We start from the raw sequence: 25,151 nt of genomic DNA, 5'->3' as shown, positions 1-25,151 counted from the left end.
GTTTACAACTCAAGAAATGTATTACAATTAAAATACTAACACATTTTAAAAACAATTAAAAAATTAGAAACATCCAAATTAAATATGCATAGTAGCCAAGATACTTGGCTAGTTAGCAATACATCCAGGAAATGGGGCCTTTAACACATTCTACACCCCAGCCATGGGAATATAGCCAGGGTTTTAGGGCCTTAAAAAAGGCTAACAGTGTTGGTTGCGGCCATTCTGATCTCCCAAAGGGTGATGTTCCATAGAGCAGGAGCCACTCTAGAAAACGTTCATCTTCTAGTCCCACCAACCAATACTCTGACTAAAGGTATCTGCAGTATTCCCATCTGTTTAGTCTGTTGCATAGATAGAGCCTCCTGGAAAAAAGGCAAACCCTCAGGTACCCTGGTCCCGAGTCATATAGGCCAGGGGTCTTCAAACGTGGTCCTTTTATGACTTGTGGATTTCAACTCCTAGAATTTCTCAGCCAGCCTGACTGAGGAATTCTGGGAGTTGAAGTCCACAAGTCGTAAAAGGGCCAAGTTTGAAGACCCCTGATGTAGGCCTTTAAAGGTAACCACCAGCATCTTGAATTACTTGTGGAAACATACTAGTAACCAGTGCAACTCATGCAGAAACTGTCTTACATGTGGTATGTATCTGGCACCATTTACTACCTGTACAGCCACACTCTGCTTTTGCTGAAGTTTCAGAACAATCTGAAAGTTTGCTTTCCAGAACATGTGAACAAAGAGTAGGACCATCTTTAGAAAGCCCATTCCTGTCTTACATGTCACGTTGGCTTTTCCTGAAATGACTTGTTTATACAACTGTGAGATATCCTCCCTAATGTGTGTACCATCTGGAACATAGTTACAAAGCAATCTGTGTATTTTAAACCCTTACTTCCACAATTCTCTCATGTCTTATAGCTCTATTCAGTATTTTAAGAACCAAAATAAACAGAAGAGGAGACAATGAGTAAGTACCCTTGTTCCTTTTTTGTATTTCATGCCATTGACTCACGGAACTCACAGCATTAACAAATGATTGTAATGTTGTTACCCTCATGATGTGCTTTGAATAGCATGGTGTTAGAAGGAGTTCTCTAACCCTGGCATCCTTTGTTACAAAAGCAAAAACCTATTTCAGGTGTACAGTATGTCCATTCCTTTCACTACTTGATATTTTATTTTCACTATTTGCTTTCCTATTCATAACAATTTTGGTGGGGAGGAAGGGGGGTGGCTTTCTAATTAATCATGGTTGTTTTTTTCATCTTCTGAAATAGGACAGAACATCCTGGAGCTGGATTCTTAGCTGTGAAGATGCAATGACTCAACATGATCTGAACAGAAGAAATAATTCATCTCTAGAGAAACTTTATGCAATCTAATGTTCTTCATCCAATGTTACTTTTGTCTCTTGTGAAGTTTGGCAATGAAGTCCAGCACATTCTCAACCAGATTGGGAAACACCATTCTGTCACCATTCTGTGACAGTAGTGTTAGCTGTAAATGTCAGCAGATCCAATAGTCCAGTGTGCCTTGCTCAAACAAACTCTAAGCTGCGAAGGTAGATTAAATCACTATTTCTATAGATAAGTAGAGAGCGTGCCTCACTGGCCAACCAGCTAAAATAGGAGCAGCTTAAAAAGGTGGATAATTATTTTATATACCAACCATATTGGTTTTGGAGTAAGTTCTTTCATTGGTTAAAATCATTTAACAGATCCCTGATGTAGTATATGTGCTTAGCAACTCTAGCATGTAACATGTAACATCCCTTAATTTCTTAGTACAATATTGTTAATGCTCATCTAAATATTCTGGAGGTGTGGTTTTCCTATTATAATGAGTTTCCAAATCACCAAAGTTCAAGTCAGTGTCCTTGACAGCTTTAGACCTGTTCTTATAGGGCTGTACACTCCTGATTCATTGCTTGCTTTGTTCTTAATCTATTAGAAACGTTAATGAAAGAACTTCGTAGTTACTGAAAACATCAATCAAAGCTCACCCCCTTACCCCCACTGCTGCCGTCAGCAATAACAAGTAGTAAGCAGGCCCACAAAGAGTTGTACACATGAACCTGTTTTCTGTTTGTTACCTTTCCTTTTTATACCTCAAAATGGGGAAGAGATAAAATGAAGTAGAATAGAAGAGGATGGATGGATTAAGAAAAAAGCTAGGTAGAGATGTGGTGACATCTTGGAGGAAAGGAAAGGAAAAGGGCATATCTGCATAGAAGAGGTTCCAGATATGATGAGCAAGCCTGGGAGATGTCTCCTAGAGAAGATACTATAGATCCTGCTCAATCTGAAGAATCAAGGATTCACCATGATAACAATTGCACTTGGACTTATATGGAATAGAATAGAATAGAATAGAATAGAATAACAGAGTTGGAAGGACCTCGGAGGTCTTCTAGTCCAGCCCCCTGCTTGAGCAGGAGAAACTATATCAACTCAGACAGGTAGTTGTCCAGTCTCTTCTTAAAAATCTCCAGTGATGGAGTGACCACAATTTCTGGGGGTAAGCTGTTCAACTGGTTGATTGTCCTCACTGTCAGGAAATTTCTCTCTTTGGTCAGTTTCCAACCATTGTTTCTCGTCCTTCCATCTGGTGCTTTGGTGAACAACCTGCCCCCCCTCTGCCTTGTGGCAGCCCCTCAGATACTGGAACACTACTATCATGTCTCCCCTATTTCTTCTTTTCCTTAGACTAGCCAGACCCAATTCCTGTAAAGGTAAAGGTAAAGGTTTCCCCACACATGTGTGCTAGTCGTTTCCGACTCTAGGGGCCATTGCTCATCTCTGTTTCAAAGCCAAAGAGCCAGCACTAGTCCGAGAACGTCTCCGTGGTCATGTGGCCGGCATGACTAGATGCCAAAGGCGCATGGAACGCTGTTACCTTCCCACCATAGTGGTCCCTATTTTTCTACTTGCATTTTTACATGCTTTCGAACTGCTAGGTTGGCAGAAGCTGGGACAAGTAACAGGAGCTCACTCTGCTACACGGCACTTGGGATTCGACCCGCCAAACTGCCAACCTTCTGATCAACAAGCTCAGCGTCCTAACTCACGGAGCCACCATGTTCCTGTAGCCATGTATTATTAGTTGCTGCAAGAAAAGAGACTGAAGACAAGCTATTGAATGTGAAAATATTCACTAATAGTCAGACCAAGGCCAAAAGGGAGATATAAAGTGGTCTAAACTTACAAACAGGAAGATATTTATTTAAAGGTGCAGGACCTGAAAGGACTAAATAATGACATTTTCTCTTTCTAGGCTGAAATGTAACTTAAAACTCCATTTCTTATATTAATACTACATTTAAATAAAGAAAGTAAAGATACCATCAAACAGAAGAAGGGATCATCTCTGAAGGATGGAAAATCTGGAGAGTTGAGACTGTGAAGTAGAGTACACACGAAAATCACATGGCTGCCTGATTGGAATTCTGTCTGTCTGTCTGTCTATCTAATCAATCTATCTGTCTATCCCTCCATCAATCATCTATCTATCTATCTATCATCTATCTGTCATAATATCATCTATTATCTATCATATTTATATGGATGACCATCTCACAAAGTGACTCTGGTAGCATGCAACAATCAGTGGAAACAACAAATATATAAAAACAATCATTATAAAAATATAAAAAGTCATCATTAAAGATAAAAAAATCTAAAAAATTTAGATATACAAACCACACTGAGAAAATAAAACATAACCACAATGGACTTATCTTCATTCCAGGAGTGAAGCACCCACAACTCCAGAAGACAAACAGTTCCATTGATCAATAGTCCTTGCTATCAGGAAATTCCTCCTTACTTCCAGGTAGAACCACTCCCTGGTGAACATCCATCCATTGCTTCTTGTCAAGCACTCAGATGCTATAGAGAATAAAGACCCTGTCTTCCCTGTGGCAACCCTTCAACAATTAGAAGACAGCTATTATGTCTTCCCTAAGCCTTCTTTTTGTTAGAGTAAACATGCCTAGTTCCCTCGGCCATTCAACATATGATTTTGTCACCAGATCCCTAATCATCTTTGTAGCTCTTCTCTGCACTCTTTCTAGGGCCTCAGCATCTTCTTTGTACTCCTGTATATAAGTATGTTTGTGTTCACACTGTACTCTCATTTCTGGTTACTGCAGTCTAAATCCAAGTCACAATCATCATCATGGAGTTAGATGGGATCATTGAATCCAATGCCTCTTAAATTCATGACAAATCGCTGCCCTGCCTCTCCTTGAATCATTGAGTATAGGTCAGCTATACTTCTCTGGATAATAACTGCATAGTTCCACTGTTCTTAGCATTATTCTAATCAGATTATACTGACCATCTTATGGAACAGTAAAATCTTGATTTAAGAGACTAATAAGACAAAATGGATATACATTAATTCCAAATTGGATTTTTCACATGCATATTTTGCATATTTTATATACTTCAGCAATATATAAAATGGAAAAGCAATTTAAGAACATTATACTTTATGCATTTTACTCATTTATAAAATGTCAGATGGGCATGCTGAAGCATATTATGCATGGGCATTTTTTGAAAGTTGTATCTATATATGATAAATCAAAGTCCATAAAATAAAGGTTTCTTAGAGTGAATTAACAGTGACTATTAAAACTAAGAGTGACAGTTTGATGTAGTGGCCAGAAGCCATGAGAGAATGAGTTCCAGTCCTGCCTCAGACACAAAGCCATCTGGGTGACCTTGGGCCAATCACTTTCTCTCAGCCCAAGGAAGGAGGCAATGACAAACCACTTCTGAAAAAACTTGCCAAGAAAACTGCAGGAATTTGTCTAGGTTGTCTCTGAGAATTGGATGCAAGAAAACAAACCTAAATATGTTAAACAATTTTAAATAATAATATATAAGTGGAGCATTTCAGGATTAGTACTTATTCTCTATAGCTTCAGCAAACCGATCAGTGTCATTTTATGGCAGCTTTCTATACAATTGCATGGTCTGATAACTTTGAATTATAATTACTAGAATTTCATGCTACTGCACGAGGATACTCAGATGGGGAGCTACTTATCCAATGACAAAGAATACATATGTTCAATAACCCTAGGATAGAGAGAACATCCAAGTAGCTTAAACTACTGTGGTGACATTTGCTTAGATAACTATTGGAAAAGGCAGCACCTTCCTCCACTTATAATGAAGTCCAGAGGCATTTGCAGAGAGGGAAAAATAAATAAGTCAAAATATGTCTTGACTTATGGTGGAGCTTTGATCACATGATTTTGGCCACCATCCTGATTTTTTTTCCATCCCCCAGCAGCTACTCCTGATAAAAGCATTCAATATACTTAAAAACAGGCCTTTTAAGTTAGCAGATTCTTAGACTGAACCTGCTGGAGCAGCCTCCTTGTCTCTGGGTCCTCTAAAATCTCTGCAATATTCAAAGAGTGATCAATGCATTTTTCTCTATGTTTGTCTATGAACTTGCAAAAAAAGAATTCCACACAGGCCCTGCTGAGATTTCATCCAGTTAAAATTCAACCACCCCCTCAAAGTTCATAACATTGGTGAACTTTGCACTTCTTTTCCACACCTGCATAACCAGAGTAGCAAAGCAATGTGTGCTTGGAGAAGACAGCGGTGTTGACTGCATCTAGTTTTGTTTGTGTGTTCCTGTTTTGCTAGTTCCAAAGTGAAAATTGCTTCTTATTTATTTATTGTCAACTCTAGGCTGCCACTGGAAGATCAGAACAGAAAGGGGAAAAATGTAATTAAAGAGAGGCGTTGCCACTGCATCAAAAGGCTGCAGCAGAAAAGCAAGGTGTGAAATCTATGATCATTTTCTGGTTATTATATCTTAAATTGTCATCAAGTATCTCCTGGCCTTTCTTGCGACAACAGCAGCTCAAAATGTCCAAAGGGTTCCATCTTATTATCACTTAAAGAATTAGAAATTCAGGGTCATGAAGAACAAAGTAGATGCTGTGACCCTTGATGGAATTGTTTTATTAAGTCATCTAAGAATACTTCTAATTTTCTACTTTCTTTTTTTTTCCAATTAAAGTCCAAGATTAAGGTCATAAAAGAGAGATTAGCAGCTAAAGTTATAAAATGCAGATTAGAGGATCCAGAGCCTAAAATCTTTCACAGAAACAGACAAAGTATTTTATGGATGGTGTATTTTATGGATTGATATCATGACACCTCTTATTTGTTAACTGGCAAGGGTGAATAATTGAAAATTGTTCTTATCTATGTGCCCAGATATCTAAAAAAAAATAACCTGATGTTGCATCCATTAAAAAAGAAAGTAGTTTCTTGTAGCTTCTCAAATTTATATAGGTATGAAGGGAAGGGAAGGGAAGAGAAGAAAAGGGAAAGGAAATAGACTTCTCTACTTGATGGATGAAGCAAAGCTTATCGTTTCTTTGCTGTCTCTTCTCCCTGGAAAACAAAAGCAAAATTGTTGTGATTCAGGGTCAGCCTGTGGGTTCGGCAGTTGGGTCGGATGACTCAGAGGAGGAGGGGGGTGTTGAAGAGCTTGCTGATGAGAGCCCTCAGCCATGCCCCTCCCACCTGGTCACAACGGAGACCCAGCTGTGTGAGCCTGACAGCGTGGATGAAGATGACCCACAGCTGGCCCTGTTCAAGGATGCCCGATGCAGGAGGCAGTCAATCAGGAGTAAACAGAGGAAGGCAATAGGGCACCTCAGAAGGAGGCAGAGAGAAGCCACGCCCTAAACTGTATAAAAGGAGAATGCGTGGGAGGGCTGGTTTGCTGAAGGCAACCACTTGAAAAGCTCCTGTTTCTTGGTTCGTGTCTTGTTTGTTTTTGTATCAATAAATTTGGCAGGCTTAATTCCAGCCTCTTGCCTTCTTGTAAAAGGGGTTGTCCCTGCCTTTTCTGCAGGGCCGGTAGCAGGCTGGTACAGAACAAAAATAGCTTATAGTTGATTTTTGATCTCCTGGCCTCATTTTAGTTTTCCATTCTCCTGCCTATAACTGAATGATCCAAATATTTTTGCTGAACTTCTCCAACTTCATGAGTTCCTTCACTGAGCTTCCCCCCCCACTCAAACTTTCACAAAAAATAAGCTGTATGATTTTGCTTGTTGCTGGGTTTTTGTTTTTTTTTACATTTCCAGTTAACCTGGAATTTCCAGACATCCTTTCCTTGCAAGGATGAATTTTCAAATTAATGGCAAGTGATGCATATTGATTCTCTGGCTGTAAATGTATTTTATAGCATTTTGAAGAAGACCACAGAGAGGAAATGACATAGCTGTGAGACCCCATCTTGCTATCTGAGTTGGGATAACATTCCTAAACCTTTAAGGCTTTAATTCCTGTTAGTCCCAGTCTACTGAATAGTTAAATTATTTTTAAAGGCCTGAAATTTAACTCTACAAATCCAAAGGAATGCATATTTTTGTAGCTTGTCCAAGGTGATTTCCTCTCTTTCAGCAAGGTAAACTATCTTTTCCCTCAAGGGTTGAATGCTTTTTATTCAGCAAATATTGATCTGTTTTTAATAGTACTAAAAACGGCCTTTAACAAAGATCCATTTAAAAAAAATCAGTTGTATTTATTCTGAACAGAGGCCTTGCCAGAAATTGGGTGGGTTCCAGAAGTAGGTATGGATTGCATTTTCAATATTGACTGCTGATCTGAATTGGGTTTTCTCCAAACGCAAGCTTTTACCTAGATGTTATTTAATGATGTCCTATAGAACTTCCTGATTATATTCATAGTGAAATAGTGGGTTTCTTTTATAGTTATAGTTATAGTTATAGTTTATTTGATTTATATACCGCCCTTCTCCTTGGTAGGGACTCAGGGCGGTTCACAGGGCATATATAAAAAAGACAATACAAAAATTAAAAAAAGATTAAACCCATGCCAAAACAGTAATACAAATTTAAAAAACAATTAAAAACCCATAATCCCCCATCAGGCCAGACCAGCTATTTCAAACAGGTGGGTCTTCAGGCCCCGACAGAAAGTTCAGAGGTCTGGTGCCATTTTGAGCTTCTCTCCATTGCTTCCCTTCAAAGCCCTCATCTCAGAATGTTTGTCTTTCTTTTCTTAAATGCCCTCCCCAGAAAAAAGCTACCTGCAAGTTTTAAGTCTCCAATAAATACTTTTTTTATGATTATTATTATTATTCAGCTTTTCGAAACAACAATTAAGGGAACATCTACTCTCCAGTGTTTCTATCTTCCACAACTCTTGCAAAACTGTTTGAAATTAATGCCCAATTATCTCCGTCACTGGGAAAAATGTGCTGAACATTGTTATGTCTACATCTTTGTAGTGCACTGCTGTCAGCCTTACTGGGAAGACCAGGCAGGAAACATGAGCAGATGAGCTAATTCATGAGGCAACTAGACTTCCTTATTTTTCTCATCCAAGAAGCTTCTTCAGCTCTGACTGGATGGTAAGGAATGGAAGGATGTATAATCCTTGCAGACAGCTGGTCATTTGCATTCTTTTAGCAAATTGTTAGTGTTACCTGGAGGCTTATCTGTGTCCTGAGGGTCACCTGAGTAGTGCAAATGTGTGTGGAGCTTCTTCAAACTGTTGAAAGGACTATGTTGTAGACTGGAGATAGATAATGTTGTATCTTTCCCCCTCTGTTGAGAGAGGGCTGTTCAATTTTGACATAGATGGCCTCTTTGATCCTTTTTCAAAGACAGCAAAGCCCATGTTTTGGACAGAGAGGACCGCTGGTTTGAAAGAAGGCTCCACACACATCTGCACTAGTCTTCAAAGAAAAACAAAGAAAGTTCCAGTCACCTCTTGAAAAAAGGTGGGATAACTATGACCTGGATGGCTGAAAACCTCCATAGGCAGTGAGCTAATTCTACTTTATTCTAAGGCTACATTAACATGATTTTGCAAGACTGAAAGTACATTTCTTCTGCTATCTCTTTTACAGCTTAATCAAATAGGGAGCTGTACTGTCTCTTATTTGACCATTCCCTTGGCAGCATCTCTTGGCCCTGTCTCCCAAGGTCTTTCCCACATAGCATTACAAGTGCTCATGAAGGACATCGCAGGTCAGTCAAGTCTAATAGTTGTAAAAAAGAAAGGAAAAAAATCTGAGAAGAGGGCTTCTAAGGCAGTGCTCTTAATCTCATAGTGGAGCAGGTTGAAGCTCTTTTAAAGCAGTTGCAGCACAAACAAAAGTTCAGGAACATTTACTTTCATGAGCTCCTCCACATGTTTGTTGGACCCGTGCCCTTCCTGGCTGGTTTATGCAGCTAGGGAGAGGACACGAGGCTGGTTCCAGGCGGTTATATCTGCTTCTTTGAGTGAGGGTTATTTTCCCGCCGTCTTGAAGGAGGCGGTGGTGAGACCTCTCCTCAAGAAGCCTGTCCTGGACCCAGCCGTTTTGAACAACTTTCGTCCAGTCTCCAACCTTCGCTTTCTTGCGAAGGTTGTTGAGAGTGTGGTGGCGCATCAGCTCCCTCTGGTCCTGGATGAAGCGGATTATCTGGACCCCTACCAATCGGGTTTCAGGCCCGGGTACAGCACGGAGACGGCATTGGTCGCTCTGGTGAATGATCTCTGGAGGGCGCGGGATAGGGGACATTCCTCTATCCTAGTCCTATTAGACCTCTCAGCGGCTTTCGATACCATCGACCATGGTATCTTGCTGCGGCGTCTCAGGGGATTGGGAGTGGGAGGCACAGTTCTTCAGTGGTTCTCCTCCTATCTCCTGGGACGCTCGGAGTCGGTGTTGGCAGGGGGGCAGAGATCGGCCCCTAGGTCTCTCGTTTGTGGAGTTCCTCAGGGGTCGGTTCTCTCGCCTCTCCTGTTCAACATCTATATGAAACCGCTGGGTGAGATCATTCGTGGTTTTGGAGTTGGGTATCATCAGTATGCCGATGATACCCAACTTTTCTTTTCGACCCCAAACCACCCCAGTGATGCCCTCGCCGTGATGTCCCGTTGCCTGGAGGCGGTTCGGGTCTGGATGGGGAGGAACAGACTTCAGCTCAACCCTGACAAGACTGAGTGGCTGTGCATTCCGGCATCCCGGGACATTCAAAATGTTCCATCTCTTTCTATGGGGGGTGAGCTCTTACCCCCCGTGGATAGGGCTCGCAACTTGGGAGTCCTTCTAGATTCGCGGCTTACTTTGGAAGAGCATATAGTGGCCGTGACTAGGGGGGCTTTCGCCCAGGTTCGCCTGGTGCGCCAGTTGCGGCCCTATCTAAACCGGGATGCCCTGTGTACAGTCACTCATGCGCTCGTGGCCTCTCGCCTTGACTACTGTAATGCTCTCTACATGGGGCTTCCCTTGAAGACCACCCGGAGGCTCCAACTGGTACAGAATGCGGCCGCGAGAGTTGTCTTGGGAGTTTCCCGGTACTCCCATGTTACACCTTTGCTCCGCGAGCTGCATTGGTTACCAGTTGTCTTTCGGGTGAGGTTCAAGGTGTTGGTTACGATCTTTAAGGCCCTACATGGCATGGGTCCGGGTTACCTCAGGGACCACCTGCTGCCGGCATCGACTCCCCTCCGCCCTGTGCGTTCCCACAGAGAGGGCCTCCTCAGGGTGCCGCCAGTCAGGGAATGTCGACTGGTGGCCCCCAGGGGGAGGGCCTTCTCTGTGGGGGCCCCGGCTTTATGGAATCAGTTGCCGGTGGAGCTCCGGATGGCACCAGACCTTCGAACTTTCCGTCGGGGCCTGAAGACCCATCTGTTCGAATTAGCTGGTCTGGCCTGATGGGGATTATGGGTTTTTTAATTGTTTTTAATCTGTATTACTGTTTTATTGGGCAAGGGTTTAATTCTTTTTAATTTTTGTATAGTGTTTTTTGTTTTTTATATGTGCCCTGTGAACCGCCCTGAGTCCTACCAAGGAGAAGGGCGGTATATAAATCAAATAAATAATAAAATAATAATAATAATAATAATAGCAGAATGGTGCGGTATATATGAAATATCTTTTTTATGGACATTGAAATGCACATGCAATGAAATCAAAATGCATCCTTCTTGTCTCATGCAGCAGTCCTTTACACTTTATGGAGTCAGCGTCTAAGTCAAATAAATAAATAATTTCTCTCTCTATTAAAGTATTTGGCTCTGACTGCTTAGCCTGAGAGGTAACAAGAATGGTTAGAAAATGGTAAAAAAAGGAGGGGCTAGCCAGCACTTTAGATCCAAAGATAAAGGTGCTGTGGTGGTATATAGAGAGTGCCCATCAGCATCTTTTAAAATTTTGGCCAAGATCTCATGACTGCAAGGAAAAGGAACAAAGTAATTAATAACCAGCATTATTTTTTAAAAGAGTACAACACTAAAGTAGAATCAAACGATGATGATGATGATGATGATGATGATGATGATGATGATGTTATCCATTCCATTGCCAATTGACTCTTGGCAATTCTATGGGTCAGGTCTCTCCACTTCTTTCAATCTTGTACTATTTCTTTGAGTTTTTCTATGCTCTGGTTGATATCAACTTTGATGGTGCCCAGCCATCGTGTTCTTTGGTGGCCTGGCTTCTTTTTACTGCTAACTCTTCCAAACATAATTGCTTTCTCCAGCAAATTCCTCTGCATGATATGGCCAAAATAAGAGAGGCACAGTTTTGTAATTTTGTTAGACTCAAATACATGAGATAAAATACTAATATAGCAAAGATAAAACAATACATTTAAATGTGACATCCATTGTCATCATAGGACATTAATTGATAGCACTGATGATGTTACCTAGTTGGGTAATGAAATGTCTGCAAGAAAACAGCCAATCTCAGAGAGGACACAATGACCCTACAATGCATTAATTACCTGCGCAAGTGTAAATCTAAAACATTAGTAGTAAAAAACATTTATTATATAAAAATGAAATAGCTGGCATACATTAAACCTAAGTGATAAATTAAACAGAAGTGACCATTTCTGCAACCTATTATGCCATATTTACTTTGTGGCAAGACAAAAATTACTGCACAAGTGATAAAAGGTTTTAAATCTTCTAGGAGATGTTTCACATAGAAATTTTCTGGCCTTCCTGAAAATTTACATATTAAGGGCAGAATAGAAAGAGACCCGATATCTCTGTAGAATTTACAATGTAATAGTACAAGCAATATGGTTTCAATTTTCTTGTTGCCATGTAGCAGGCACAATGAGGTAATGGGGTTTTGGAGTATCTGCCTTGCAATAGTGTGGATAGTTAAGCTGTTGTTACACCTGGTTTCGAAAAACATTTTTCTTTGCTTGGGGAAAGTTAAATTTTGTAGATATCTTGCTGGTTCCCAAGTGCCCGTATTTATCCAATTTCTGCCGTATTGGACATCCTATTAACTTCAGGCTGAAACTCCATATCCCTTATTCTTTGAGTGATTGATTGGCTCTGTCCTATCCTGAAGAAATAGGAATGATACAGAAAGCCTGTATAATGCCAACTTCCACTGTATGGCCTATTTCCAGGGAAAAGGAAAAATATCTATTAAAACTAAAAAGGTCAGTCTGACTTGGAAGGCTTGGATTTCCAGCCAGAAGTTTATCCTCTTTCTCCAGGCCCTTACCTGGGTGGCAGGCATTCATGTCTCAAGCTTTAACCAGGCATTTACTGTTCCACTGAGTGCAGCAAGGATTGCTTTCAACAATTTTGTTTGCACAGATTCCAGGGCTTCCTTCTTTTCACGGGAAAAGCCTTGGATGCTTTAAGATGCTAAACACCTACTGTGTTTGTGCCCAGCTTTTTTTCATCAAATCTGGAGCCAGCATACTCCTGTTAAAAAACAAGATAATCTCTCTCTATAAGTCTGTGACTTCAAGATACATGATTGAGAAGGAAAAGGGAATTAGGAGGGAAGAGGCAAAGAAGAAAATTCAAGAACAAAGCTTTTTCATCTTTGCTCTGTTGCAGTGTTTTCAAATCTGGTGTCAGGACGCACCCCAAACCACGTCTTAGGAAGACAAAATTCTTGGAGTCAAGTCTATTCCAAAAAGAATCTTTACTATGACATGCATGGTTGTAGGCAATGAGACAGGACTTAATATTATTCCACGAACTAACCCTTATATAGAGTTCCCGGTTTAACCCCCCTTAGCCCCATTTGGTCAGTCCCCCATCCTTTCTCTTGTATCATCCCTCTCGTGGGGAAAAGGAACTTAGGACCGTTCATGTTTATTGCTCTCTTCCGTGACACAAGCCAGATGCTAGCCCTCCCTTTTGTTTCCCCAGTTCAAAAGGCTTCTCCTTTCCTTTGAAATGCCTAATACCGGTTCAATACACATCCATTCTCTTCTCTTCTCTTCTCTTCTCTTCTCTTCTCTTCTCTTCTCTTCTCTTCTCTTCTCTTCTCTTCTCTTCTCTTCTCTTCTCTTCTCTTCGGGAGATGGCAGAATCCATGGAATAATGTTTTAAACATACATTTATGAATATGATATAAATGGATTCTGACATCTGGCAACTTTAATCTATGTGGACTTCAACTCCCAGAATTCAATATGAGGAGTTCTGTTGAAGTCCACATATGAATTGCTATGTCTGGAAAAAAAAAAAAGCAAAAACCCAAACACTGCTTCAGTGGCTAGCTATGATGGAAATAGGGTGGCCCAAGCATTTTATAACACTATCCCTCTCCCCACAAACTCAGCCTTCTGCTTTTCCTCACAAGACTTTTGGATCCCAATCGCTATAACTAGAGGGATGTCCCACATTTATTGTTTTAACATGTGTATCAATTCCACATTTTTACAGATTTATTTTACCCAGGAGAAAGCTCACAGAATTAAATAAGATTTAGTTAGGAGTAGATGAGTAAAAGATTGACTGCTTTAGAAATTGACAGATGCAAGAACAGGTCTCAAACATTGAGAATGGCGATGCTGCTGTATTTTTAAGAGATCCTATTATTGCCTATCTTTATGACAGAGTAATGATGGGACTTTTAGAGAAAAGGTAACAGGGAATAGTAAGTAATTTCATGCGAATCAACATGGTTTTAACGAGTGTTGTGGAACCAGAAAGAAGTGTGAAAACATCATTCAAACAATAAAGGAACTTTCAAATTCCAGGCTTTTGTGATGTTCAACTCTCTTAATTTCTCCGTTTACATGCCCCCAAAGAATGATTTGGCTCTATAATTTGTCCAGTTAAACATTTCAGAAAACCTATTAAAAATCTTTCATAAAATATATCTTTTAAGAGTTTGGGAAAACCCAACCCAGATGCAGAGTAAATCATTCTCCAAGTAAAAGAACAAAAGGAAAATCTACAAAGGATTGGCTGGTCCCATTCATGCCAGCAGAGGAGGTGTGATTGCTGTGGGTCCTATCAGCCTGATTATTCTAGTTGATGAGATCCAGGAGGAGAAGAGTCTTCTCTGCTGATGCTCTGCCCTCTGGAACCTCTTGCTTCCTGATGTGAGGTTGGCCCCAGCCCTCCTAACCTTTTGCAAGGACCTAAGACCTGGATCTATGAGCTGGCTTGGGGCCTTGATGGGGGAACAACACAGTGGAGTTGGTTAATCAAGTAACAACAGATCCCACCTCCCCCCACTCTGCCCCTTCCTTCCCCATGTATCCTTGATTTTAATCTTGTTTTTAATTTACCCTTGTTTTAATGTAGATGTATTTTTATGTCTGATGATGTTAGATGATAGATAGATAGATAGATAGATAGATAGATAGATAGATAGATAGATAGATAGATAGATAGATAGATAGATAGATCTTTTACAAAGTCTATGATGGAGGTTTTGTTTTGTTTTGAAATAAATAAATAGGCGGTCTCCTCCTTGGAATGGGACTTCTGCTGTTTGCCCACCATTTCTAGTTGATATTCATGTGAACGCACACACACACACACACACACACACACACACACACACGCAAACAAACTTCTAGTCCAACCCAGCAGAGGGTTGGACCAGAAGACCTCCAAGGTCCCTTTCAACGGTTATTCTGTATTTTGTACTTATTGCCTCTATCCAGGTGGAATGTCTCTCCACCCCAGTACACCATTGGTCCTGATATTGCTGTGCCTGCTTTCACAAAAACCACATAAAAATGTGTTTCCAGCAGCAGTTTAATTGTATTGTGTGACATCACATAAGGTCATTAGGCATGTCTAAATTTTAGTGCTATTAAGGTTAAAAATACTACCTTTTGCTCTACTTTATGCAGTAGGCTTTTAAAAAAAAAACCATTTCCTTGTGTTTATATTTCTCCAGGTGGTGGAAGCATTGTATTGTTGCATGTTTGCAAAAGGAAAAATGAAGTCTGTTTAGCTCAGGGGTGTCAAACTGCCGGCCCGTGGGCCAGCTACATCATGCAGAAGCTGCACCCACCCTAGCTCTAGCAATGCAAAAAAGTCACGATACATTGTGACACGGAGAGTTTGACACCCGTGGTTTAGCAGGAACAGCAGAATTCCTCCTTGTGTTGTCTTCCACTGACACAAGGGGAGAAATATATGTCTGAAATGCATAAGTGATCCTTCTGCTTGCAAATGCCGACACTCACTTTTTCTTGTTTCCTTTCCCTTGTGGGCTGTAGGGAAATGGTAGTGTTATCATTCCTCTCCCCATTTAATCACTTGCTCGCCTTACTCTCACAGAGTCACATTTAAAGGGATGCAGAAGCTTTTCTGAGTGTGCATTCATTACCTTCTCATTTCAGAAATTGCAATGGCCCTGCTGTCATCATTGTGACTCATTGGTCAGCGTTATTCTTACAAAGTCCCTCGTCTCCTAGGGCTTTAAAACTGAGCTGAGTACATCCATTCTAGACTGAAACCTGATAATACGCCCAAGATCTCCCTGGAGTTTTGCTTGGCTGTGCCAAAGCACATTCTTTCATTCCAAAGTTCAAGTTGGCTTTCTATACACAAAACAAAGAAAGAAGAAGCAAAAAAATCAGACCATTCCCATATAGGATTAACACTGCTTTTCAGTTTCTCTTGGGTAGTTTCCTTCTTTATTTATCATGGTCACCCGTTTGCAGCAGCAGTTCATTTTATAAAAACCCTAGTGAACTGTGTTCTGTAATTGCCAAATGACAATGAATGGATGATAAATTAGAGTTGAATCAATACCTCCATATAGGCTGCAGAAGAGATTGATGTCTTCCTATCTGATCATGAATGCACAATATGTCAGGCTCTGAAAGATCAGGCTCACAAATGAAGGTCCAGCTAATTATGTCTATGGACAGGAATCTTCTCAGCTAACAGCACCTGCTTGGTGTTAGATAAGGATCAACAGAGTTCAAGGGAATTATGGGCTTAGTTTGCTTGTGGCTACATGGTGCTTCTAGGCTGATCCCTCTTTTAACTCCACCTCCAGGTTTTGCTACTTCTCCCACACAAGGGAAATTTAGCTGGGGTTTTTTGTCACTTTCAGAAATCCTTCATCATCAGGCAAAGGAAGATGTAATTTAAACTGTTCATTGGGGAGTGTCACCTTTCCAAGGAAGTGACTCAAGTCATACTGGATTACTGTAACTCCACAGGCTGGTGGCTCCCTGTTCTGGTAGGACCAATCCTATAATGAAACACATGTAATTATAATTTCCCTAGACTTTTTCTTTATGGTTGGGATGGATTTTATGAACAGAGAAACTTTTGAATGATTTTCTAATTCTTTCTGCAAAGGGATACTGGCAGAAAACCAAAATATTTGCTTCAGAAATAGATACCTTACTCCTCTTCTGCTAGACAAAGAGGACTTCATCACTCCGACTTTCTTTTGGCAGCTTCTGTTGTTGGTATTAAGGGAAGAATTGCATGTCATAAACAGCACAAAGGGACCAGAGGAAAAAAGAAAGAAATTTGGAAGTGGAGGTATTTGGATAACCTCCATCACAACGACTGAGTTTGATGGATATGTAGAGACTCCACAGTCAACAAGCCTCTTTTCACTGAGATTCATTGATTCAGCTTTTTTCCACAATGAGGAGCTGTAGAGGTGTGTGTGTATGTGTGTGTGCGTGTGCGGCTATACTGATAAGAATGGGTGAGGGCAGGACCTTCTTGATAATATTCTCAATGGCCCTTGCACTCCTTTTCATCTCTTCCATCAGTATTTTTATGTTGTTCTATGGAAGGTACTTTTATGTAATTTTTGTGGGAAAAGTTAGGCAGGGGCAGAGAAAGTCATTTGTTCTGTGAGATCAGTACTGACAAATAAACATGGAGCTGTTGTCTGTGTTTTGTTTGGTCCTCTTGGTTGTATTGCAGGAAAGGGGACAGGATAATGAATGGAGAACAAGGCTGAAGTGAAAGAAAAGCAGAAGACACAGAAAGGGGAGTATAAATTGGCAATAGGAAAGTTACTATATAGTCAGCCCCATTGAGTTTCAGCATTTGATTTGGCTTTAAAATTGGACCTAAATAAATAAATAGCCCCCAACACACACAAGCCATGGGCATCTGTAGTAGGCAAAACAGTAAATGTGGTCACATGAGTAAATGATGTAATTTGCATTGGTCATGACACAATTATTTGTATTATTTGCATGACGATGTCATAAGACATGGTGGTTTGTATAAGAAATGCAGTATATAATACAGTCTACAATGTGGATATGTGTAGGAGCTAATACATTTGCACAAAAAATAGACATCTTATCCAAAGGAAATTTGATGTGTTTGAACCTACAAGCCCTGGGTGCCATGTTGTTTAGTGATCTGGGTTAGGACGCTGAGCTTGTCGATCAGAAGGTCAGCAGTTTGGCGGGTCGAATCCTGAGTGCCACATAACAGAGTGAGCACCTGTTACTCGTCCCAGCTTCTGCCAACCTAGCAGTTTGAAAGCATGTAAAATGCAAGTAGAAAAATAGGGACCACTACGGTGGGAAGGTAACAGCGTTCCGTGCACCTTTGGCATCTAGTCATGCCGGCCACATGACCACGGAGACGTCCTCGGACAAGCGCTGGCTCTTCAGCTTTGAAACGGAGATGAGCACCGGCCCCTAGAGTCGGAAACGACTAGCACCCATGTGCGGGGGAACCTTTACCCTTTACCCTTTAGAGGGAGGAGGAGGAGGAGGAATAGAAAGAGGAAAAGGAGGAGCAAGGGGGTTGGACTAAATGTCCTCCAAGTTCCCTTCCAACATTATTATTATTGTTGTTCTTGTTGTTGTTATCATTATCGTTATTGTCATCATCATCATCATCAAACATGAGTCTGTACAAATGATTTCAGTTTATTTTAGGATTTTCATATTGCAATATTTAATTGAGCATAGGATATCTAACAGGCACTTTCCTATTGACTGATAGCAATTATTTCAAAGCAATAGAGGATTAACTTTAATTTTTCACCTTTTAGGCTTTCTTCTTCTTCAATCACAGTTCAATAATCAATACTAGCATTCACAAACACAACAATTGATATATTGAGTGCTATCATCTAGTCTCTTAATTTTTTTTTTAATTTTAATTCCATTTATATCACGCCCTTCTCCGAAGACTCAGGGCGGCTTGATTTCTCTGCTTATGTTTTGTGAACAATGTTTATTAAGAATTTTATTTATGATAGTAAACTCTAAGAATACAATACAATAATACAATAATAAACTCTAATACAAATTAAAGTTCAAGAGTGAAAGAGAATACAGAATACTACAAGGTAAAAGAAAGAAAAAAGTAAAAGTGAGTAAAGATAGAAGAACATTCTCTCTCTCTCTCTCTCTCTCTCTCTCTCTCTCTCTCTCTCTCTCTCTCTCTGTCTTTCTTCCAACCTTCATCAGAAGTATAATCAAATGTAGAAACTCTTCACCTCTCTAAAGTTACAAACATTGTAACATTGTAACATTTATCTACTCATCCCATAACCCAGCTATTATCTACAAACAAATTCATAAAACATCATGTTTTTAGTCCTGATGTCAACAGAAATTCCATAAAAGCTTTCCAGATGTAACAACATATCTTAACTTTGATCAAAGAAACCAATGTTATATTCATAATCTTTAGTTCATTCAAATATTTTCATAGAATTTGATTTCTCTTCATTTCTTCTTTGTCCCATTACACAGAACCTTTCCAGGCTTTACTAAACCTCTTTTGTAAATCCAGAAGGAAAAAAAAATATCCAGGTTACTTTCTTGGTTTGTTGTTTGCATTTCCTTTTTAAATTTTAAAATCTTAAACAGTTTCTTTTGTAAATCCAATGAAACACCTTTTTCTAAATCATTCTCTTGGCCTTTCATTTATCAGTTCATTGCTGATACCACCTCTACTTTGTCAGATAAAATTTGTTCTATATCTGACATTTGTTCAATAATATTTTGGGGGTATAGTCTATCCATAAAAACAGACTTCACATAGTAATGTGGTTACTGTTTTCTGATTCCATTCTTTGAAAATCTCCTTCATCATTTTTATTACTATACGTTTTGCACCATCTTTCAGGCCTCTATATCTTTCTTCTGCCTAACATCTTTAGTCCCTTCTAGTGTCAACTTTTTGCAATACAATACATTATCTGTGTTGTGTCTTGTGAAAACCAAAACTGGTTCTATTTTCCACAAGAAGTATTACTTGTACTTTAAATTAATTCCAAATTGTTATTGTAAAACTTCCAATATTTCAATTTTATCTGGACCCTTAGTCTGTTTATAGCTTTCTAAGATTCTGATCTTATTTTTGCTGTTTATTTCAGATTCTTTAAATACGTTAGCTTATAATTAAAAAAATCTTTCATTCAGAATTAAAGGCAGACTCACCCCACATTTTCAAATTTATCATTCCAAAAGTCTCTTATAGTTTAGAATTAATGAACAATTTCTGAAAGTGATTAGAAAATGAGGCCTGCAAATTTAGTGTCTTTTAATGGTCTCTGCTGCAGTTGCAAACAACTGGCTAATCTCATCTTCCCTGCTCCAACCCACAGAAAACCACTTTCCTCATGGTAAGTAGCTGCCCAGAGCACATGTGGGTGATCTCCCATCCTCTCCTTATCTGGTTGGGCTTTGCTATAGTTACCAGTTCTGCTTTCACAGAGTCAAATCTCCCATGGAAATCCCATAATTTGTCTGCCTATATAATATTTATAGAAATGATAACTTGTTTTTAGAGGCACAATGAAGTTCTACAGGGAAAGGACAGGAATTTGTTACTGTTCAGATGCTGTTAGGATACAATTCCCAGCACCCTTTTTCATTGCCCATGCTGTCTTAGAATTCTGGGAACTGTAGTTCACTAACATCTGGAAAAGTGTAGGCTCCCTATTTTCAATTGTTGAAAATAAGTTCATGCTTATCTAGTTAATAATTATGCACTCCCCCACCACTGCAATAAAAGAAAGCTTTACTTAGAAATTACTCTGAGCATTAAGCACTGGGCTGGTGAATGATTTGCAATGTACTTTGTGCATGTTTAAATTCTCATTGGGTGTTTTAAATAATATACAATGAATGAAAACCTGAAAATGCTTGCCAAACCGAACAATCTGTATTTAGGAGAGATGAGATAGAACAGTGAATTTTCATTAGATTGAAGAAGAAAACAATGGAGAGAGAGGAAAAAACCCAGAGTGTTTCAATGTCTGATTAATCAAAATGCCACTTTCATAAATTGCTAGTTAAAGAGTCTATTTGCCATCAGCAATTTGCAACCAGCAATTAGAAAACAACAGACTGTGCCAGAATTCATCAAGCAAATCGTGGTGTAGATTTGGGCTCTGTGTCTGCATTTTCTGAGTGAGAATATATAGAGGGACTTTATCAAATCTGGCAACAGCTGGACAAGAGCAGAACTATTCAAGACGAGCCCATTATGATCTCATCAGTCAAGCCAAGAGCAGTGGAACAAGATTTCTCTGGTACAGCTGAGTGGCTGCTGGCTATTTGCTGTTAGTTGCTTCTCCTGAAATGTACAACAACAACAAAGTAATAAAACATGGATCATTTTTTGAAGTATGGCTGAATACCAGAGTTTCTATAAAGAGCTTTGATCTTCATAATACATTCATTTGGATTTATTTTAGGATTATCTTGCTTATAGCTGAAGAGAGTAAGTGATTTGCAGAGCTGAAGTTACAAATGAGGGTTATATAGGCAAATGATACAATTTAAAATGTGACACAATGAATGGAACCATTTTAGAGCATCCAGTATTTCTAACTTGGTGGGTAACCTCAATGAGTTGAAATGACCAGAAACCTGCTGCACTATTTACAGAGATTCTGTTTTAAACTAAATGTCATTATAGGAAGTCAACACACACACACACACCAGAGAAGGAAATATTTGGAGGAATATTTTAAAAAGGCAGAATATTATATTTCCCCAAAGGAATAATGAAGAAAATCTTAAAAGGCAGAAACTTCTCCCTCTCCACCAGGCCAGCTCTGTAGAAATGCAGATTTGATAATCCTACTCAGAAAGACTTGGCCACCTATTCATAAGCAAAATGCCTTTAGCCACAGCCCCAGAGAAGGTTTGAGCTGATGGGATTAGAAAAACAAAGACTCCAAGTAACATGACCTTTAGGAGGATTAACCCACCACCATTAGAATACCAAAAGGGCACACTCAGGCTGAGGTCAAAGTTCATGACACAGGAACAGGAACAACCTCAAACAGGAACAACTCCAAACACAAAACCCCCGAAAGGTATAAAAACCCACCCATTCCCAGCTCCATTTTGTCAGTCACCCCAGAAACATGCTGTGTCACTGAAGTTTCTGGCAACTCAATAAACAGAATCTTCTTTCCTAAGCAGCCTCCATTTTATTTATTCCCAGCTTGGACTGGACCTGATGAAGATTTTTCTTTCAACATCATCATTAATCAACTTCCCCAATTTTGAGTGAATGTATAGGGTTTATAATGATGAAGCATTTTGCCAGTCTACCAATCTCTCCATAGTAAAATTTACTACTGAAATATTTTTTTTAAAAGCCTAGTCCAGCTGACAGTGCTGGGCATCCATTTTGGAATAAATAGCATATTTGTTCCCTAAATGTTTACTAGCATGTCTTTTATATTATTTAAAGACAATTTCAGTGGGTCCACCTCAGCATTTCTTTTAAAATGTCATTTTGCTGAAGTTTTGATTATTTGGCAATTCTCACTGATGGAGTAGATAATGCTTTTGATGAAGGCTGAAAAAAGAAAAGTGGATGCTTGATTTCAAGAGAATATTCAGAAAGAAGAGGAGATGGCATTTTATTCGGTCCTGGTGTTTAGAAAGCATACCTACATGGGCAAGTGACAACACATTCATCAATATCAACACCATCGTACATATGACATGATTTACTTATTTGCATTTTGGCATGATTTACTTACCAAAATATTGGCATGTTGATGTCATTGCGGCTTGTAACATTTATCACTGCCTACTTGGGAATTAGAAAGGCGTGGCTAGCTGGGTGTGGCCAGATTGATGCTTTCCTTAGTAAATGGCCAAAGCTTTTTCCTTGGGAGGACTTTGAATGACTCTACTTGGTATTTAAAGAAGTGCTTTCCATCAGCTGTTAGGAAGTGTAATGGTTAATAATAATAATAATAATAATAATAATAATAATAATAATAATAATAATAATAAGAAGAAGAAGAAGAAGAAGAAGAAGAAGAAGAAGAAGAAGAAGAAGAAGAAGAAGAAGAAGAAGAAGAAGAAGAAAAAGAAGAAGAAGTTGGAAGGGACCTTGGAGGTCATCTAGTCCAACCCCCTGCTCAGGCAGGAAACCCTATACCATTTCAGACAAATGGCTGTCCAGTCTCTTCTTAAAAACTTCCAGTGTTGGAGCATTCACCACTTCTGGAGGCAGGTTGTTCCACTGGTTAGTTGTTCTAACTGTCAAGAAGTTTCTCCTTATTTCTAGGTTGCTTCTCTCCTTGACTAGTTTCCATCCATTGCTTCTTGTCCTGCTTTCAGGTGCTTTGGAGAATAGCTTGACTCCCTTTTCTTTGTGGCAGCCCCTGAGATATTGGAACACTGCTATCATGTCCCCCCTCACGCTTCTCTTCGTTAAACTACACATACCCAATTCCAGAAACCATTCCTTACATGTTTTAATCTCCAGACCTCTAATCATCTTTGTTGCTCTTCTCTGTACTCTTTCTACAGTCTCAACATCTTTTTTACATCGTGGTGACCAAAACTAGATGGAGTATTCCAGGTGTGGCCTTACCAAGGCATTGTAAAGTGGTAATAGTACTTCATGTGATCTTGATTCTATCCCTCTGTTAATGCAGCCTAGCACTGTGTTGGCTTTTTTGGCAGCTGCAGCATAGTGCTGGCTCATATTTAAGTGATCGTCCACTAGGACTCTGAGATCCCTCTCACAGTTACTACTATTGAGCAAGGTACCACCTATACTATATCTATGCATTTGATTTTTCCTGCCTAAATGTAGAACCTTACTTTTTTCACCATTGAATTTCATTTTGTTAGATAGTGCCCAGTGTTCGAGTCTGTCCAGACACTCTTGTATCTTAAGCCTATCTTCTGGAGTATTGGCTATTCCTGCCAGCTTGGTGTCATCTGCAAATTTGATGAGTTCCCCATCTATCCCCTCATCCAAATCATTTATAAAGATGTTGAAGAGCACTGGGCCCAGAACAGAGCCCTGGGGCACCCCACTACACACTTCCTTCCATGTAGATGCAGTTCCATTGAGGACCACACGCTGAGTACGGCCTGTCAGCCAGCTACGAATCCATCTGGTGGTGATGCTATCTAACCCACATTTTTCTATCTTATCAAGTAGTAGGTTGTGATCTACTTTATCAAATGCCTTACCGAAGTCCAAGTAAATTATATCTACAGCATTCCTCTGGTCCACCACTTTTGTCACTTGGTCAAAGAATGCCTTACCGAAGTCCAAGTAAATTATATCTACAGCATTCCTCTGGTCCACTACTTTTGTCACTTGGTCAAAGAATGCAATAAGATTTGTCTGGCATGATCTGTTTTTGACAAACCCATGTTGGCTTTTAGTGATAACTTTGTTAGCATCAAGGTGTTCGCTGATTTGTTGTTTGATTATCTTTTCCAGAATCTTCTCGGGTATTAATATCAAATCTTTTGCTCTTTCTCCTAAAAAAATATAAGGAGGTTACTCTTGTAGGTTATGTGAAGATAGAGTTTGGATCTACAAAAGTAAGCTCTTTATAATTAAGTCAATAGCACCAACTTGATTAATCTGCATTTTCTGAAGCCTTTCCTTCACTGTTCTTACAGAGTCCTACATTTCCTATTATCCTCTATATTTGAGCAGCACAACTGCCAAAACTCAGTTGGCATGGTTTCCCACTATTTACAGTTAGAGAAAACTAAGAATAAAATGAAATGAAATAACAAAGGAAACTTTTTTTTCTGCACATTATCTTTCAGAATTAAGGAAGTAGAATAAGCAGGGTTTTTTTTTCTCCAGACCCTTCCTTTCAAGGTGGTTGAATCTATTGTTTCAAGCTGCCACTGTCAGAACCTTATCTTTGTCCAACTTTTTCTATTCCTTAGCACCCAGGGATTTTGTTTGTTTCTCAGTAAAATGTAATTATAACTATCCGCCTACAACTGAATACCACAAGCCATCAATTTTTAATGCACCCATGTCTGACACTCAGACAGAAAAGGTGCTAAGGGAAGCTTACAAAAGAGAAAATTGGTAGGGCAGGAGGTTACTTTAAAAAAAAAGAAAGAAAAAAGTCTGTCTTGCATTTAATATCTGTTGAAAAACAATGCAAAGGAGCTTGGAAGCCACATTGGATAATTTAACACAAGAGATACTGAAATTAGTCATGGACAAAGGCGTTATTTGATGGTACTGTTAGTACAAGGAAGAGGACACCTAAGCCAAAAAGATAGGTTGGTTTATTGCATGTTGAACACTCTCCCACTTTGGGTGATTTTCCACACTGATAAAAAGCTTACAGTTGGTTTGTGATCCTTGTGTCCAAACTTATGGCTTTCTCAATTTACAAGGTTTTAAAACCTTTCTAAACAGCTGAAGTCATATTTTTATCACAAATACGCTTGCTGGATATTCTACAACAGACATGTCAAACTCTAGGCCTGCATGCCAGATCCAGCCCTTGATGTGTTTAGATCTGGCCTGCAGGACTGCCCTGGAGATGGTGAGGGGCTGGCACCTACCCCTCAGCCCTTGCCCACCCAAGCCCAGTTGGGTGCTTTCCCTGGGTGCATGCCCAGGAGGTGGTCAGCGTGCAGGGGGT

The sequence above is a fragment of the Vipera ursinii genome (assembly GCF_947247035.1).
Source record: "Vipera ursinii genome assembly, chromosome: 1".
NCBI lineage: Eukaryota > Metazoa > Chordata > Lepidosauria > Squamata > Viperidae > Vipera > Vipera ursinii.
Note: the sequence above shows the minus strand (reverse complement) of the source record.